At 46.0% G+C, this 12,313-nt stretch overlaps 1 protein-coding gene across 6 annotated transcripts in view; it reads left to right on the top strand.

Moving 5' to 3' along the window:
* The window catches only part of FHIT (fragile histidine triad diadenosine triphosphatase), a 1,226,786-nt gene that overhangs the window by 1,148,273 nt on the left and 66,200 nt on the right, over nt 1-12,313 (top strand). The window lies entirely within an intron of this gene.

Here is a 12,313-nt window from a genome sequence, read left to right as displayed (position 1 = left end):
AAGTTTAATTCTGGGGATATGCTTTCATGTGCATGCACACTTCTGATGCTTATACCCAGAATTGTTGGTCTTAAAATTGCCAGTGGACTGAAACTTTATTCTGTTGTTTTCACTCAACTCCCAGAATCTAATTTTTGGGGTCTTCTGAAATGAGTGCTGTTCATTTCATTTTGTCGGACCAAACGTATTTTATGGCCGCACCTCCTATGTTTTTTGAGAGATGCAACATCTTCCCTGTAATCACAGAACCTGAGGGGAAAGGCATTACACCACTGCACTGAGCAAAATTGGGCTGTTGCGGGAATTTACCCCACAACTGTTCTAGGACTGTGGGGAAAGTGAGTCAGCTCTGGCAAACTCAAAACCAAGATGCTTAAAAAAGATATGGGTTGTTTGGCCCCTAGTTCCATTAGCATCCCAAAGCATTCTCCTTGTGCTCCATTCCGACATCTGGTTAATGTGTAAAGCTGGAGCAGGGACAAGTATGCTGGCTCTCCCCCGAGTTACATGCAGCCCCCCAGAGCATGAGTGCAGCTCCTTTGCATGGGGGAATTTGTACGTGCCTTTTGAAAATAATAAGAGCCCTGTTGGATACAATCAGTGGTCCCCTTAGTACAGCATCCTGTTTCACACATCATCCAATTGCTTTTGAGGGCCAGAGGAGTCAAGACCTTCCCCAGTGTTGCCTCCTAGCACTGTTATTTAAAGTAACCATTCTCAACCTTTATTGGATCATGGCCCTTTTAGGAGGTCTTCTCAGGTTCCACCCAACCCCCCCCCCCCCCAAACAAGGATACGGTACAGCACAGATAGACAGAAAATCATTTATTATTGAACACCAAGAAAACATGAAAATTCAGACTTACTGGGAAAACTTTTTAAGAGACTGTATGAAATTAAAGTTTAGAACATTTGACCAAGAGAAACATGTACGTTCAATTTCTTCTTGAATGCAGAAATTCAAGCACGCACAAAGAAAAAGATTACATGATTCCTTTTTCTTTCCCTTGACCAAGGTTGAACTTTCTAGCAATTAATGTGACAAAAAGGGTATTTCATTGGCCAAGTTACCAGGACCCCCCCCCCCCGCCCCAAACCCCTCTGGTGGTGGCCCCCTTCAAATGTGCCAGCCCCCCCCCCCCCAGGGGGACATATAGAAAATGGTTGATTCAGAGCTTTCCTGTCTTTGAATGTGTTATTGCCTAGCAACTTATTTGGCAGCTCCAGTGTTTCAATATTGTGGGAAAGGATGGAGACTACTCATGTGGGCACCAAAGAGGAAATTGCATGGAGACATGTGGGGGGAGGGACAGCCAGCATGCATGTGCCCACTCCTGCCATATGCATATGAATTGACCATGTGAACAGATTGTGTGGACAAGGCTCAAGTGTACAAGCAGGGGCAGGTGTGGTTGGAAGTGCTGTCAAGTTCTGGCCAGATTTAAGTCAAACCCATAGGGTTTTCAAAGCAAGAGACTAATGGACGCAGTTTACCATTTCCTACCTCCATGTGGTGAGCCTCTTCTGGTACAGGGTAGTAAGGCAGCAGCATGCTGTTTGAAACTCTGACCATGAGGCTGGGAGTTCGATCCCAGCAGCCGACTCAAGGTTGACTCAGCCTTCCCTCCTTCCGAGTTCGGTAAAATGAGTACCCAGCTTGCTGGGGGGTAAACGGTAATGACTGGGGAAGGCACTGGCAAACCACCCCGTATTGAGTCTGCCAAGAAAATGCTAGAGGGCATCACCCCAAGGGTCAGACGAGGGGATACCTTTACCTTTTAGCTCCATGTGGTAGCCCCAGATCTCCTTGACTGTCTCCTTGCTTAGTTTCTGACATCTAATGAGATTGGGCCAGTCCGGTTCATTCAGGCCATGGTACAAGTGTGCTAACATATAAACAGAAGTTCAGGTTTCCTGAGCAGGGATTTAAGCTTGTCAAGCTAGCTGGGAAAAGTTCCCAAATGGAGCATCTCGAATCACATTCTCCTAATGATCTTTTATGCCCTTTAACAGTCGGCTTCAAAGGTCGGGTGATGAGCTATTTCATTTGAAAAGCCACACACATCCGGGATGCATTTCAGCTTCCTAAATGCTTGCGTGGGGGGTTATTTTTACCCGCAAGATTTGTTTACACACGAAAATGAACACCTCCTCCCCTGCCCCCCCCAGCCGTTTTGCATACAGATCAATCGGGTTGTCTTATTTGCATCCGAAGGTGCCGTTGTTGTTGTTTTTTTAAAAAAATAGCATCTTCTTTTTAATATCCCTCCGTCCTCCGTTTCACAAACAGGCCTGTCGCCGCCACTGACATGGCCACTCTGCTGTGCGGGTGGCGTGCGCTTATTAAACAGCCCTCCGAAATGACACAACACAGCCCGGTCTTTTGAAACGCGTGTCAGAAAATAATAACCGCTTGGCATCGGATCTCAAGAGAGCCGTCACATCGCTTATGAAGGAGCTGCTTACATCAGGGAATCGCATGCATTTGTGATTTATTGGTGCTTAAAATTAAACACCTGACGCTGAGTTAAGAGCAGGTGTTCAGCAACTAGATCTTTTTGAAGTGCTCGGTTATTGCCGACAAGCCCTGGGTTTATATGGTAGTACCCAGGGAGCAGCTGCTTGTATAAATGGAATTCCTTAAACATTACTTAATGTTCAAAGTTGTAGACGAGGGAGAGTTAGGTATGAAATCTCACTTGTCTGCAAAATAATCAGGCGTGTATCCCCCCCCCCCCCAAATTGTGAATGCTGAGTGACTCATTTCAAAAATTAAAAACTATTGTCCCGTTTCCCCCCCCCCCTATCTTTCAACACCCATGATCAGGGGAATTGTAGTTCATGGACATGCCAGGTAGGGGCTTCTGGGAATTGTAGTTCATGGACATCTGGAGGGCCGCAGTTTGACTACCCCTGCCCATGATTAATTTAAGACTTTGGTGCCTCCTGTTGGTTGGTGCCACTGTCTAACTCCATAAAGGATTGATAACTGGATCTCATAGAATCATAGAATCATAGAGTGGGAAGGGGCCATGCAGGCCATCTAGTCCAACCCCCTGCTCTACGCAGGATCAGCCCTAAGCATCCTAAAGCATCCAAGAAAAGTGTGTATCCAGCCTTTGCTTGAAGACTGCCAGTGAGGGGGAGCTCACCACCTCCTTAGGCAGCCTATTCCACTGCTGAACTACTCTGACTGTGAAAAATTTTTTCCTGATATCTAGCCTATATCGTTGCACTTGTAGTTTAAACCCATTACTGCGTGTCCTCTCCTCTGCAGCCAGCAAAAACAGCATCCTGTCCTCTCTCCCAGTTTACAGCTTAGATTTTTTTAAAGGAACATGGAGCCATTTGGATCGTGGCTGCAACACAGGAGGGGGCCAGGTAAACCTTTCCTCTGGTGCCATTTCTGCCCTATGAGGTAGTTACTGATTTCCTTTCTCCGTGTCATTTTCCTCTCTTCCATTTCCCCCTCACAACAATCGTGAGGGTGAAATTAGGCCAAGAATGTATGACTGGCCCAAGGGCCCCATGGGAGAATGGGGTTTGATATCTGCGGATCTTGGCATCCTAGTTTGACACTGACTACTATACCACACTGGCTATTAGTCTTCATAAGAAAATATACGCATGTATTATTAAATGTTGAAAATTCATAATTGAATCTGTATCCTGCCCATTCCTACAGAGAGGCCTCAGGAGGGTTGACAATGGTAGCTAAGACAGCATATAATATTCAAACACAACAAAACGCCATAAAAGCACAATAAAAGCACAATATAGGAGAGAAGAGGAAGGAGAGCCTACATGATCTAAGCTGCCATGGCCCAAACCATAGACCTGGTTGAAAAGTGTGGATTTCTAATCTGGCGAGCCAGGTTTGATTCTGCGTTCCTCCACATGCAACCAGTTGGGTGACCTTGGGCTCCTCACAGCACTGATAAAGCTGTTCTGACCAAGCAGTAATCCCAGGGCTCTCTCAGCCTCACCTTCCTCACAGGGTGTCTGTTGTGGGGAGAGGAAAGGGAAGGGAATTGTAAGCCGCTTTGAGACTCCTTCAGGTAGAGAAAAGCAGCATATAAGAACCAACTCTTCTTCTTCAGTAATCTCAGAGTAATCTCAGCCTCACCTTCCTCACAGGGTGTCTGTTGTGGGGAGAGGAAAGGGAAGGTGAATATAAGCCACTTTGAGACTCTTTCAGGTGGAGAAAAACAGCATATAAGAACCAACTCTTCTTCTTCGTCGGCCCACTGTAGCCACCTGAATATCTGAACTGTGTTTTTCTTCAGAAGACAGCTGTTCATACTAACTGGCGTCTTTGACACTTTGATGACTAGCATGTTTTTTCTTAAAAGAACCGTTCTTCCTTAAAAGAACTGCGTATGTTGATTTCTCTGTTGCTGTTGTATCTCCACCTGCCAGTGGTAGAAAATAGATTCTGAGTTACCTTATGTGACCATTTTTACATATACCAAACCTTCAATGTCAAAAAACCCATTGTTAAAAATTTATATACTTTGATTCATTTTGACTGTAAATAATAAATGAGAGTACTTCTTATTTGTTTCAATGCACAGTGAACCTCTTTTGTTCCTTTCTGCTTGTAAAAACTCCAGACAGTTGATATCCAGACAATAGAGATCAGTTCCCCTGGAGAAAATGGCTGCTCTGGAGGGTGGACTCAGGTCCCCAAACCCAGAGCTGACCGCCCTAAGTTAATCGTAAATGGAGAACCAATTTGGTTTATTGGTTAAGAGTGGCAGCCTCTAATCTGGGAATCCGGGTTTGATTCCTCACTTCTTCACGTGTAGCCATCTGGGTGACCTTGGGCCAGTTACTGTTCTCTCAGAACTCTGCCAGCTTTACCCGCCTCACAGGATGTCTGTTGTGAGGAGAGGAAGGGTAGACAACTGTAAGCCACTCTGAGACTCCTTGGGCGTTTATATTTTTGGTGGCCCACCCTAAAAGTCTCCTCCAACATAATTTTCAATCACCCAACCATCAATGAAGATCACGGAGACCATTTAAATATATATTTTAGTTCAACAATGGAGGGGCATGCTATCAAACCATTTCATATCCACTAACAAAGATGGGCAAGCAGGAAAAGCAAAAAAGAGCAAAGGGTTGAGAGACCTTCAGGCCTTTGGGTTGCTTTTGAATGCCTGGAATCAGCATTGGCTTGGATTTTGCTGCAAATCTCCACTAGCAGAAGGGTTTCCTCCAGTGGAAGCTCAATTCCCTTCCTCCAGCTCTTACTGCAGCAGAAAATGCCCCCAAATGTTTCTCCTGAGCAGGCAGTGACCCCTTCTCCCAGGATTAGGGAGAGCTGGCATAAAACATTTCCCTTTCTTTCAGAGAATATGAGTGGTGGTAGGGAAGGGAAATCCAACCTATCGAAACAAAAGTGTCTGACTTTTCTATGTAGATATCCCGTGAGAATGAATGTGATGGTCTTGAGCAGGGGTAGTCAAACTGCGGCCCTCCAGATGTCCATGGACCACAATTCCCAGAAGCCCCTGCCAGCAGATGCTGGCAGGGGCTTCTGGGAATTGTAGTCCATGGATATCTGGAGGGCCGCAGTTTGACTACCCCTGGTCTTGAGTATAGGAATTCCTGCTTGTGTTTCATAATAAGAAACAGGAGCAGGAAAGAGCAGGAAAATGACTAACCCTCTTGGATTTCAGTGGATACAGGGCCCTCAAATATGAACAGGTATTTTCTCCATCATTTCTGCTTGTCCCCCACCCCCAGTAAGGTTCAATGGCCTTGTTTTGGATACCAACCGCGTTCTCATCCACTTCTATTTCCATCAGTACCAATCCGTTCATGGTATTTTGGGCTGTTGGTTTACCACTCTTTCCTCTGAGCACTTAACGAAGGGCTGTGGGATTCTCTGGCAGAGCATCTGCTTTGCAGGCATACGGTTCAGTCCTTAGAATCTCCGGTTAATGTATCTGTGCTTCTTTTGCTATTTGCAACCCAGGTTCTTCTGGATCGTGAGCTTTCTCCCCAATTAAGAATTCCCTTCATAGATGGCAGCAGGGCCGGTTTTGACTGGCTTGCTAGGGTGTATTGTTTGTCTTCTCCTTATTAGTGGCCTTCTGTCTTCGGCTCTTTTAATTTACTCACCGGACGCCGTCTTTACACTCTGGGTTTCCATAATTTATGCCCTATGCTGCCTGCTGTCTCCCGTTCTTTAAATATGATGGAACTGTGCTTCAGAGAGAGGTCCTGCAACACTGACTACCATGTGCAAAAGGTAGCCAACTCTGACGTGGCTCTTCCTGCCTCCTGCTTTTGCTGTGGTAGGCACTTGTGCATTTTGCAGAATAAACAGAGTTGCCTGCTTAGATAAATGACCCTGCATATGCAGCTCTCGGGAGTCCGCCGAATATGCATGAGTCTCTATAGATTTAGATTAAATCCTCTGCTTCGCCACACACTTTCTGCATGACCTTGACTAAAAGCTTAAATATAAGGGGGATTTTGTGACCGTTCTGGAATCGCGGTGTACATTCATTGCTGTTGCTTCCATCAGCTTTTATGTTCCTGTACATATATGCCCCAAACTAGGTGCCCTAACTGAGATCTGCTGGGTTATCATTGTGAACCGTGGTTATCCCCCACTGGCAGCAGCTTCTGCATTCAGTGCAGCGTAGGGGATGGTTTTTGGATACAACCCCATTTTATTCATCTCTAATTATTACATGTTATTTAACGCATTTATATACAGAGCTCATTTAAAAAAAAAAACACACCAGGCCGTTTCAAGCAACAATTAAATTTCCTTATAAATCCAAGTGCAGAGTAATGATAATTTTCATGTCCTTCATTCTGTTACTCGCTCTACGCCAACCTACCCTTGTCTCTAATCCGGAAACTCCAGCTAGTGCAAAATGCAGCTGCTTGGGTCCTCACTGGTACACCTTGGAAGGCCCATATCCAGCCTGTGCTGAGGCAGCTGCATTGGTTGCCAATTGCTGCCCAGATCAGGTTCAAGGTTCTGGTTTTGACCTTTAAGGCTATACGCGGGTTGGGACCCACATACCTGAGGGACCGCCTACCGCCCTACATCCCCCGCAGGGCTTTACGCTCAGCGGGGGAGAATCTCCTGATCGTTCCTGGCCCTAGAGAAGCGCGCCTGGCCTCGACCAGGGCCAGGGCCTTTTTGGTCCTGGCCCCTACCTGGTGGAATGAGCTCCCGGGTGAGCTGCGGGCCCTGCAGGATTTACCAGCTTTCCGCAGGGCCTGCCTGTAAGACAGAGCTCTTCCTGTAAGACAGAGTAAGACAGAGCTCTTCCGCTAGGTTTTTGGTTGAGGCCGGGGTCAGCGAATGAGTGCCAGCATTCCCCCCCCCACCTAGTAAGTTAGATCTCCTCCCCACCCTCCCTGCCGCTCTGATAGCAAGGGGTAGGAATAATGAGAGCTTCCGCTATGTTGGGATTGTTTTTAAAGTCTTTTAATGGGTATTTTAATGGGGATAAGACTATTGTGACCCACCACGAGCCTACGGGGAGTGGCGGGAAATAAATCTAATAAATAAATAAACAAACAAACAAACAAACAAACAAACAAATATAATAATAATAATAATAATAATAATAATAATAATAATAATAATAATAATAATAATAATAATAATAATAATCTGAACACAGTCGTCCATACACCATAATGATTCCTACAGACATAAAAAGTACTTTTCCAGATCCTGGAATCTGTTAACAATTTTCATTATGCTGTATGTTCATTTACCTCTCACACTCCGCCTATAAGTTTGAACTGATTGCTTTCATTCCATGACATTGTCTCTGAGGAGGTGTGCATGCCCACGAAAGCTCATTCCTTAAATAAAACTTTGCTGATCTTAACGGTGCTACTGGACTCTGAATTTGTTCTGCCGCATCAGACCAACATAGCTACCCAATAGAAGCTTTTCTAAAGCACCCTCTGGTCTCTTCCATCTACCAGTAATCATACAGATAATTCTGTCCTTCAGAACGCAGATAAATACACATTAAAGCCGATGGGGAGCTTATATATGATTATAGTAATAGGAGAGCCAATGAAGAACTGTAGATCAAGGGTAATGTTTGGGAACACTTTTATTTATTTTAATTATTCACTCAGCTATAATGATCCGGGATCTCTAACCAGGCTGAAGACCGATGAATTAAATGTGGCTATTTAAAAGAAATCCATTTTAATATGAAGTTTTAAAAGTGTGCTGTTATGAGACAGTGTAACCCTTGGTACTTTGTTTGATTGCTAATGAATACGCCGTATTAATCTTAGAGACAATCATGGGGGAGAGGGGAACGTGGTGGTGTTTTGCATTAAATCAAGGGAACGAGTGAGTCACACAGGAGGGGTTGCAGTTTTAATTTTCAGAAGGCAGAATGTATTGCTCCTGGAAAGAAAAACCCATGTCCCCTCTTCTCGCCCCCTCACAAAAGTTTTCACATAAAGTACACCATGATATAAAGTTCTATAATAGTTATCTCCTTCTCCAGTCTTTACCCCCCCAAATATCCATGTATTTCCCTGCTCAGAGCTGGGAACCCCACGAATCAAAATGCAGTCCCACTTGCGAGTAAACCTATTGCATCAGGGATGCCAACCCCCCACTGGGGACTGGGGATCCCCCACTTTGGCACCTCTCCCCCTGCTTCAGGAGTTCAAGGAAGTGGGGGAAACCTCCCCCATCCAAACCTTGAGAAACGTCCATTTGTAGTCCCGCCAACATGGCACCCGCTCCACTCCGCCCAAAACTTGTGGAGCCATTCTTTACAGCTCCGCCACAGAGGTTACGTGTGCCAGCAGCAGCTCTATAAGTTTTGGGTGAGGGGTAATGGGCGTGATGGCAGTGGGTGGTGTCTGCTGGTTGCAAAGGGAGGATCTGCAAGTGTTGGGTGAAACGAGCGGGCCGGGCAAGATGGCGGCAGATGACATCTGCAGGTGGCGGAGCCTCCAATGGAGGGTCTGCAAGTTGCAAGGGGGGGAGAGTGAGCCCGATGGTGGCATGTGGCATCTGTGGACACTGGAACCGCAAACAAAGGCTCTGCATTTTTGGGGTGGGAGGTAGGTTTTGGGCAACTCCCCCAAACTCCACTACTACCAGCTTGATTTTGCCTGGCAACCCTATATTGAATACAGGGGAACTTGCAACTGAGTAGACCAGAATGGGGTGTGGTCTTGGGTGGAGGACAAAAGTGCTCTGAGAAAGCATATATTCCCATCCCAGGGACTGTATTTTAGGCTGACGGCTGTCATTTCCTGACCCTGTGGGCCAAGTATAAGGTGACCAGATTGTCCCACTTTTGGAGGGACATCTGGGGGTACCTGGCAAATTGTACTTATGTTGAAATTAAAAGATATATATTCCAATACTATTATTACGTTCTATGCATTCTATGAAACTTTTTGTTGCTCCATAGAGACCAAATTTTTAATCAAGAACCCCCCCCCCCCGGTAAATGGTGTCCTACTTTACCAATGTTAAAATCTGGTCACCTTAGCCAAGTATGCAGTCCTAACCTGTTTTACTCAGAACCAAATCCCACGGTATTCCATGAGGCTTACTCCTAGGAAAGGGGATCCCAGCTCAGTCTACTTTCAGGCACTGTGTTTGACTCCTTCCTTTGGCTTTTGGGATCCCTGCCTGTTTCACCTGCATCTTGGCAATGGAGGGAACAGATCAATTGTCTTCAGCTGTAAATGTCGCTTGCCAGCTGCAGGCTGGCAAGGAGACTGGGCTGTTTGTTGATAGAATGAACCAGTCTGGAGTTTGGCTCTTCTGCTGGTCTGCCTGCCTTCAGTTATGGTGAGTTCATTGGGGGAGCTGATTGGTGGCAAAGTTCAGGTTTCCCCTAGTTCTCAGTTGTAGGCTCCATCTGGCAAGCCTTCCACACCAGGCTGCCCTCCATGTTCAGTACAGACAGCCGGTGAATCCAGAGAACCTTTTTTTTGTGGATTTTAAAGCGGTAGCAGTAACTCCCAGGAAACCAGCATGCCCCGTCCACCCAAGAAACCGCAGCTTCCAGTGGCTCAATATAACTTCCATGTTTTGCTCCTTTAATAATAATGAATAAGATTTCTTGGGAGGGCAAAGCCAGGCTTGTGGCTTTACATTCTGCCTTATTTTTCAGTACTCTTAAGGGGCTGCTTGAGTTTAATTGCATATGAGCAGTGAAAAGGCAGCAACCGGCACTGATTTGTCCAGAGGGGTATCGGGGAACATAGGCCCTCTTTAAAAATAGTTCATTCTGCTCAGGCCGGTTCTCGCTCTTCCCCTCCTCTGGTGTGTCGGATGTTTTCCAGCTGATCTCTAGACCTTTCCGACTCGTTTGCAGCCAGCCCCCAAATGCTCAGGCACATCATGCTGCTGGCTTCCGAGGGTTGATTGTTCATGGCTGCGCCCTTGTGTGCTCGTGAAGGGCACAGAACTCTGCTGCATGGCTGAGTAATAAACAAGAATATATTTAAACAAGAAGAAGAAGAAGAAGAAGAAGAAGAAGAAGAAGAAGAAGAAGAAGAAGAAGAAGAAGAAGAAGAAGAAGAAGAAGAAGAAGAAGAAGAAGAAGAAGAAGAAGAAGAAGAAGAATCCTTTGTTTGAAATTGAGAATTGCTTCCAAGTTTGAAATCCTGGCAGGTCTCCGACTATGTCGGAGTGCAATCATGAAGAAGTTGGCTGGCTGAACTGGGCCCATGGTCAACAGGCCTTAGAAGATACAAGATCTGACAAAGTAAGAACAAGAGACATTTGCTTTGCAACTTATAGATCTGTAGAGTTGGAAGGGGCCATGCAGGCCATCTTGTCCAACCCCCTGTTGAATGTAGAATCAGCCTCAAGCATCCAAGATAAGTAGCTGTCCAGCTGCTGCTTAGAGTCCACCAGTGTGGGGGAGTTCACCACCTCCTTAGGTAGCCAATTCCATTGCAACACCCTTGTGAGATTGATTAGGCTGAGAGAGCAGTGGCCCAGCTTCCGTGGCACATTTGGGTCTGCCAGATCCCAAGTTGATGCTCTGACCACTAAGCTGTGTTGGCTGACAAAGCCAGCAGCTGCACAGAAGGCAGCCCCTTATAACAAACCAAGTTATTTAATAAATAAAATTTTATTTTTAACCTGTCCTTCACCAAAGGCTCAGAGTGGGTAACCTGTAATACCTGTAAAACAACACTAATTGATATATTAAAACAATCTACAGCAGCCTTGCTCAATGTTTTAACCATTGAGAAACCCCTGAAAAATTCTTCAGGTTACAAGGAACACCAGAAGAGGCACAGAATATGGTTGGGAGGCATAGCTGTGTACATATGCACTGGGGCCCCTCCCCTTTCTACCCCCTCCAGGCCATACATATAAGGAGACAGATTGGCATGACCATATATGGTCATAAGGTAAAGGTATCCCCTGTGCAAGCACCGAGTCATGTCTGACCCTTAGGGTGACGCCCTCTAACGTTTTCTTGGCAGACTCAATACAGGGTGGTTTACCATTCCCTTCCAGGGAGAGCCAGTTTGGTGTAGTGGTTAGGAGTGCGGACTTCTAATCTGGCATGCCAGGTTCGATTCTGCGCTCCCCCACATGCAGCTAGCTCGGTGACCTTGGGCTCGCCACAGCACTGAGAAACCTGTTCTGACCAAGCAGTGATATCAGGGCTCTCTCAGCCTCACCTACCCCACAGGGTGTCTGTTGTGGGGAGAGGAATGGGAAGGCGACTGTAAGCTGCTTTGAGCCTCCTTCGGGTAGGGAAAAGCAGCATATAAGAACCAACTCTTCTTCTTCTTCTTCCCCATTCATTACCATTTTACCCCCCTGCAAGCTGGACACTCATTTTACCAACCTCAGAAGGATGGAAGGCTGAGTTAACCTTGAGCCATCTGCTGGGATCGAACTCCCAGCCTCATGGTCAGAGCTTCAGACAGCATGTCAGCTGCCTTACCACCCTGCGCCACAAGAGGCTCCTTGATATGGTCATATCACCCAATAAATGTTTAACATTTTTTAAAAATATATAAAAATAATTAACTCCCACCTATTCAGGAAACCCTTTCAGGGCCATCACAAAACCCTGGGTGAGAAAGCTTGTTCTACAGTCAAATTAGTTCAAAACCGCCTCCAGTTTCCCTGTCAAATATGGTGAAGGCTTGGCTGATGTTTTGGGCAGGGAGGCCCGAATTCTGCTGTTATTCCTGGCCTCAACCCAAGGCCTGGCGGAACAGTTCTGTCTTACAAGTCCTGCAGAACTGACTCAAGTCTCTGATCTTGGTCAAAGCCAGTTTTGACATCCTTAGAGCCAGGGATCTT

Source organism: Paroedura picta, chromosome 3 (genome assembly GCF_049243985.1).
Source record: "Paroedura picta isolate Pp20150507F chromosome 3, Ppicta_v3.0, whole genome shotgun sequence".
In the NCBI taxonomy this organism is placed as follows: Eukaryota; Metazoa; Chordata; class Lepidosauria; order Squamata; family Gekkonidae; genus Paroedura; species Paroedura picta.
The sequence above is the reverse complement of the archived record's forward strand: the minus strand, read 5'-3'. Positions and strand labels throughout refer to the sequence as shown.